This window comes from Elephantulus edwardii, unplaced genomic scaffold (assembly GCF_000299155.1).
Source record: "Elephantulus edwardii isolate Elephantulus edwardi_28Jun2011 unplaced genomic scaffold, EleEdw1.0 scaffold00028, whole genome shotgun sequence".
NCBI lineage: Eukaryota > Metazoa > Chordata > Mammalia > Macroscelidea > Macroscelididae > Elephantulus > Elephantulus edwardii.
In genome coordinates this window covers 1,596,217-1,603,095 of record NW_006399778.1, presented here as the reverse complement: position 1 = coordinate 1,603,095, position 6,879 = coordinate 1,596,217, and the positions used below count along the sequence as shown (strand labels likewise).

The window sequence follows — 6,879 nt, the reverse complement described above, 5'->3', positions numbered from 1 at the left end:
ACTTCCTGCTGAAAAGGGACGCTGTGGGTTTCAGGGTGAAGATCTTCTCTCACTACTCTAAAGGGCCCCTTTGGCAGTAGGAAACACATGGGCAATCTCCTCCTGTACCAGTCAGATCTGATTTGACGGTACACGCACACAAAAATAATAAAATTTAAAAAAAAAAAGTGAGGCCACAGGCTGCATCCAAACTCCTCCCAAAATCACAAAGAGTTGTGACTCATGACACTAGCCAGTAACAAATTGATTAAGGGTTCAGAGGTGTCTACTGCTGAACGTATTGCTATCCTGGAAAGCTATATTATTTTAAAGAATCTTGGTTCATTCTCACCCTACCTAACCCATGCCAGCACCATCAACACATTAATGAACAAATATTTATTGAGCACCTGCATTTGTGCCAATGGTTCTCAACACTGACTACAGACATAGACATAAAGTCTCCTAGGCCAGATATGCATATTATTCAAAAGAACCATAAGTAATTCTGATGCAAGGAAAATGATGCTCAGGAATCTAAACATTTCCAAACACCAAAGAAAGAATGACATTATTTCTGTCCTCAAGAACTTACCCACAGTGATGACAAGGTAACTTGGAGTAATTTCTTTTGTTTGTTTGGTTGGGTTTTTTTTTTTGGTTTTTTTTTTGGAGTAATTTCTAAACCTTTTCTCATATTATTAGTATTTATAAAGTAGAAGAGAAGAAACTGAAGTGGTTTTGATAAAGTATCCTTATTCTCTAGTCCATCACATACTGACCTCAGCTACAGCTTCTCAGACACTGTCTCAAACTCCTATCTCCCAGACAATAAAGGTACTATTTCTCAGGAAAGACAGAGCCACTCCAAAGGTGAAAATTAACTGAAAATCTCAAACTATATAGTTATGTGGTATTTTTTTAAATGCACTCTAAAGAGAAGAATTCTCCATCTACCAATGACATCAGTCTACCTCACTCTACAGTGAGAGTCCAAATGTGACTCAAACTTGTGTAAATGTGTTCCTAGTCATCCTTTACCAATTAAAGAAACCTCAAGAATTCATATGGCTAATAAATTCAGGTTTCTCATATACCACAGACTTAAATTTAAAATATTCTAAATTAATGTATTTTAGTAAATGTCTTACCAAGCCAAGCAAACTGTGGAGACTTTATACAAAATTTTTACTCAAATCTCAAATAGCACTAGTGACTGTATATACTAAAAATTTTGCAAACATGAATCTAAGGATACTCATCTGATTAGTTTTCTGTGAATTATATGGAAGAAGATATAATTCTCTTATCTTTTATACTACAGTAATGAGCTCAAAACCCTACAAATTACTATTTTAACAAAGGAGAAGGGTGTCATTCTGACATCAAAACCTGGGACCAGGGAGGGTATGAAAAGGTAAATATTTGTAGTTAAGAAAAATGTACATCTGAAACATTTTTATGAGAGCAAAACTATTACAAGACACACAAAAATAAAAATGCCTTGCAAATACTGTAATACTGCATTTTAAATCTCACTTTGAAAATTTTCTTTTAAAACTCTGTATTTTCACCATCATATATAAGTTTTACCCACAGAAGTCCATAATCCTTTAACTTCAATTTCAAAATCCAAAAAGGTATGAAAAACAAGCTTTTTATTCATTCACTTGGCAACAAAACCTGATGTGAAATGACATAAGGTTATTTATACCACAACAAGATAAAGGTAAATAATCCAATAGAAAAATGGGCACAGGATATGAACAGGCACTTCACCGAAGACGACATTCAGATGGCTAACAAACACATGAAGAAATGCTCAAAATCCCTAGCCCTAAGAGAGATGCAAATTAAAACAACTATGAGATATCATTTCACCCCAGTCAAAATAGCAAAATTTAACAGAACAGCAAGCAACAAATGCTGGCGAGGTTGTGGAGAAACTGGAACCCTGATTCACTGTTGGTGGGAGTGTAAAATGGTGCAACCCCTGTGGAAAGCAGTATGGCGCTTTCTCAAAAAGTTGCAAATAGAGAAACCATTTGACCCAGCAATTCCACTACTGGGAATATACCCTGAAGAGACCATAGCTGACATCCAAGCAGATATATGCACACCCATGTTTATTGCAGCTTTGTTCACAATAGCAAGGAGTTGGAAACAACCTAAGTGCCCATCAACAAACGAATGGCTAGAGAAGCTGTGGTATATTCGCACAATGGAATACTATGCTGCATTAAAAAACAAGGAACTCATGCAATATTATTCAAAATGGTTGACTCTGGAGAACATTATGCTGAGTGAAATATCCCAGTCACAAAAGGACAAATATTACATGATGCCACTGTTGTAGAATGGGACTGTCCTTGGGGTTGGGGAGAGACTGAGTAAGATGGGTTCAATAATGTATACTGCACTGAAACAGAGGAGGGAGAGAACCGTTTAAAAGAGAGATATAATTGGGTATTTCTGTCATCACAGGAGACTAGAGAGAGGGCTACATGGTGGAGGGGACCTGGGAGAGGGTTTGTAAAACAATGAAAGAATCTTTTCTTTTACTTTTCCATAATTTTTGGACTCATGTACTTATAACTTGTTAGTCAAATTTGTGTCTTCTAGGTTGCAACACCCCCATGATACATCTTCAAGGATATGAACATGTACGGCCAAGCACAATCAATAAGAGTGCATCTAAATTCCAAAATCAATCTCCATAATAGTCTATGTGTTTCCTACTGCCAAAGGGGCCCTTTAGAGTAGTGAGAGAAGATCTTCACCCTGAAACCCACAGCGTCCCTTTTCAGCAGGAAGTAGCTAAGAGAATACGCCATCCCCTTTTCCTTATGACTCAGGGTGAAGTCTCTCTCAGGGAGGAGTGATAGGGAATGGCAAAGGACACACTGACAAAGAAGATTAATCAGAACTGGCTTTGACAAGCACTGTGGCATTTGGACAAGAACAAACTGGGAGGAGGGTAGAGAGAATAGTGCAACAATGAATGAGTGGAAGCCCAAAATCTCTGTAAATGTTTATGAAAATTAATAAAATATAATTATAGAAAAAAAAATTTTTTTAAAAAAAAAGGTTATTTATAGCAACTATTTATCACAGTTAGTATGAACATTCAGGCATTTTACTACAGATATCAAAATAGGTTTGATTATGAGGTGCCACCCCAGACTTTTCTGGGAGTGTTACATAACATCTGGTACCACGTTTCTTTTCTAAAATCCAAAAATTCTAAATTCAGAATCACCTCTCGCTCCAATAATTTCTTTTCTCCAAAGATCTGAATAAGGTACTGTGGACTAAAACTATGTAATCAGTACTATATAGAAAATACACTGCTGAGAATGATTGCAAAACTTTCTAAGAAATAAATCCAATGTATTAACTGTTACATATACAATCTCAGAAAACAAAGCATTAAAAGGACTTTTAACAAAACTAAAAAAAACTCCAACATGCCAATTATGTTGTATTTCAAGTGATGGTGGCATTTGTATCATCCAAAATCTAGGAGATCAATTCCTCTTAAATTGAAATCCACTGACAAATTCATAGTTAAAATACAGGCAAAGACTGAACTGATAATTATGCTAAGGAAAAAAAAGTCATCCATTGATACAGAACTTACCAAGGAATGTTCTGGTTGTTGTTTTTTAAAAAAACAAACAAACAAGAAACCCACCAAACCAACAAATCAGAATGTTTAAAATGCAATATTATTTCAATCTAGAATTTCTGAAAGTTGAATAATTACAATCGACTTTTTCTGTGAAAGGATTTTTTGGCAAGGACAACTATTAAAGATATTTGTAAGGAACTAGAGTTTCACAGTTCTTTCCTTCCTTCCTCCTTTAGTTGCTGCTTTTCTGGGTTTAGAATCTCAAACAAAGAAATACATATTGGCTCCACTGCTAAGAAACGCCCTCTTTTCTCAGCAACTTCCTCTTCCAATTTTTCCCCTACCATTAACATACAAGAATACCCAAGATCAGTCATCTCATTTTGAGTAATCAGAAGTTCCAAGGTTTGGAAAAACTTAAGAGTTGTACTTTATGGTACCTAATTGGTCCTACCTCAAGTCCACAATGTTTACTTTAAGTCAGATGACTGGGGCACAAAGAAAAAAATACTTATTACTCAAGCAGAGGCAAGTTACTGAGCCTTTCACTCCTAGAACGCAAATGAATCTAAGCTGAGAATAGGACATTTCTCCCAACCAAAAAAAAAAAAATATATGGTCTTTTTGTGGAGGCATCAAGAGTCAAGTCGTAACTGGTAAATAGGGCCACCAGGGCCAGGATTCAAGTAGAGCCCTCTTAAGTTCTGACACGCTTCAAAGTGACTTTCCCAACTCAGAAATGGCCCTATCCAACTCACAAATTAAACAAAGGCAAAAGACTTATAACTTACTATCCTGGAATGAGGACTTAGCCTATCTCCTGGCAAAAAATCAAGTGTGTGAACCAGTCATCTCTCCCCCTCATTCTCATTTGAGTTAGCAAACTTTGCCACTGTTATTTTAAAAATATAATAAACAAGCGAACTCTGGTGGCGTTGTGGCAAGAAGCTGCACTGCAATCTGAGAGGTGAGCGGTTCAAATCCACCAGATGATTTGCTGGAGAAGGAGGAACAATCTCCTCCTGTACCAGTCAAATATGATTTGACGGTACAAACACACAAATAATAAAAATAAAATAAAAAAACATAATCAACAGGTGTCCTGGTGGTATAGGGGTTAAAGTGTAGTTCAAACCTACCAGCCTGTCCATGAAGGTGGGGGGTGGGGGAAGGGGCCAGTCTGCTTCTCTGTAAACCCTATGGGGCCATTCTACTCAGTCCCATAAGTGTCACTATGAATGGGATTTAACAAATGGGCATCTTTTAAAGGAATCAGTAACTTCCTTTTGTCCAGTAATTTTCAGGAGGAAACACTTTATAGTGTTGGTAACACTTTACTGTGTGACCCTGGGCAAGTTACTTAACTCCTCTGAAGCTTTGTTTCCTCAGGTATAAACTCTCAGGAGTTTCTATAAATATGAAATAAGTAGCATACAATAAGTGTACCCTAAATGTTGACCTCCCTCCTCTTCCTAACCTTCCTGACCTATGGGCCTTAATACCAGCCCCAGTCCTAAGAAGTTCCAAGGATCCCTTCCTCTTTTCTGACTCTATAGAGAAATGTATACATTTTCTCATCTCCAACGATTCTTATTACAGTACCAAGTCCGACCCCACCCCATCAGGAGCTGCTAGGAAGCAACCAGCCCCTTTAACCAGCCCTTCCTCTCCTTATTCTGCAAACCATCCTGAACACACCCACCCACTCCGTGTTCAACCTGTTACTCCACAATTTAAAAGGCTAAGAGCCTAAAAAGTACTTCAACTCCATCACTGTCCTGAGGAATGAAAACTGTGGCTCAGCTTGAGAAAGAACTTGCCCCAAATCTCAGACAACAGGGGGAGATCCAACTTGTGTATATATATTTGTCTACAAAGCCTTTGCTTTACCAATCAGCAAAGGGAGGCGCGGAGAGGGAAGTGACTTGCCCAAGGTCACACAGCGAGCTGGTGGGAAAGACAGGTTAAGCTCGGGCACTTTTCCCGCTGCCTCACAGAACCACAGGCCCCTCCAAGTCTTTAGGGGTCAGCGGGGCCTCTGGGGCATCCCCTTCCTGAGGGCAGAGGGAAGGTGTGTGATAAGACGACACCTGGCGCAGAGGGCTCGCCAGGCCTCTGCCGGTCTCTATCGGGAGATGCTGCACCCATTCCCCAGAGCGACCAGGGAGACCCAGAGCGACCAGGGAGGGGCGGCCCGGCCAGGCCTGGCGCTTCACGGCAGGGTGACAGGGCCCGCCCGAAGGGACTTGTTGCTCACCTGGCCTCGCGCGGGCGCCCTCAGCGACAGAAGGGCCGGCTGGCCACCTGTCTCCGCAAGGAGTCTGCTCCCGCAGGCTGCCTTGCGGCCAGCTACACAGCTGGACCTTTGCACCACACTACGCCCCCAGCCGTACTAGCCGGGCCCGCATCCGCCATTACGCGAGTCCCCGCCCTGGGACGCAGCCACACCCCGCCAACAAATTTGATTGGCTCTCTGCCCTAGCCCCCTGGGGCTTCCGTGTATTCCATTGGCCTGAACGGAATGCCAGTTAAATAACTACGCAAAAGACGTACTCAAGGGTGCGTCCCGGGAACTCCACCCGAGCCACTTCCGCAAACGGAGTAAACAGTGGGGGGTAAACCAAGTGAAGTAGGGGTGGAGATGAAAGTAAATCAACTCGTAGATCTGACGTTCAAAAATATTACCCAAGAAAGTGTAAAACTTCACACAAAGTGGATTGACATCCAAATTCTTCATGTTAAAGTTTAAAGAATTAGTATTTTAATTGAAAAGGTGTGGCCAATTCCATAAACTTTCTGTCGACACCCCTTAAGTTGCAAATAGTTTTGTCCCTTTCCTCTTAATCTTGTTCCCTGCCGAAAGTAGGGTGGGGGGGTCTAGAAAGTGAGTCATAGGTTGCAGCCAAGCTCTGAAGAAGTCTCCCCATGCAAGATCCGGGCCCTGAGACCTGGAGCAAATTCTGAAAGGCCTTGATATTAGGTCAAATGAGCTGGACCCTGATTCAGCCGTCACTTCATTCTACGACCTGAGACAACTCCCTGAACCTGTCTGGGTCTCAGCTATCTCCTGCTTCTGGCCCTGGCGTGGTGGTTGAGGATTCATGCATGAGCGCATCTTGTTTATTATAAAAGACTGCAACAGCTGTGGCAATTGGACAATTAAAACAGACTTTCAAGGGGGGGGAGAAGAACGAACTGAGGAGGAGGGTTAGAGAAAAAGTGCAACAATGAATGAATGAAAACCCCAAATCTCTGTAAATGTTCATTAA

General features: G+C 40.7%; 1 protein-coding gene across 1 annotated transcript in view; it reads right to left on the bottom strand.

The window, feature by feature from the left end:
• Positions 1–6,029, bottom strand: part of WASF2 (WAS protein family, member 2) — a 138,268-nt gene extending 132,239 nt beyond the window's left edge. The window contains exon 1 of the mRNA XM_006883462.1: positions 5,868–6,029. The gene's annotated coding sequence lies outside the window, so the exon portion shown is untranslated. The remainder of the gene's footprint in view (positions 1–5,867) is intronic.
• Positions 6,030–6,879: the final 850 nt, after the last annotated feature.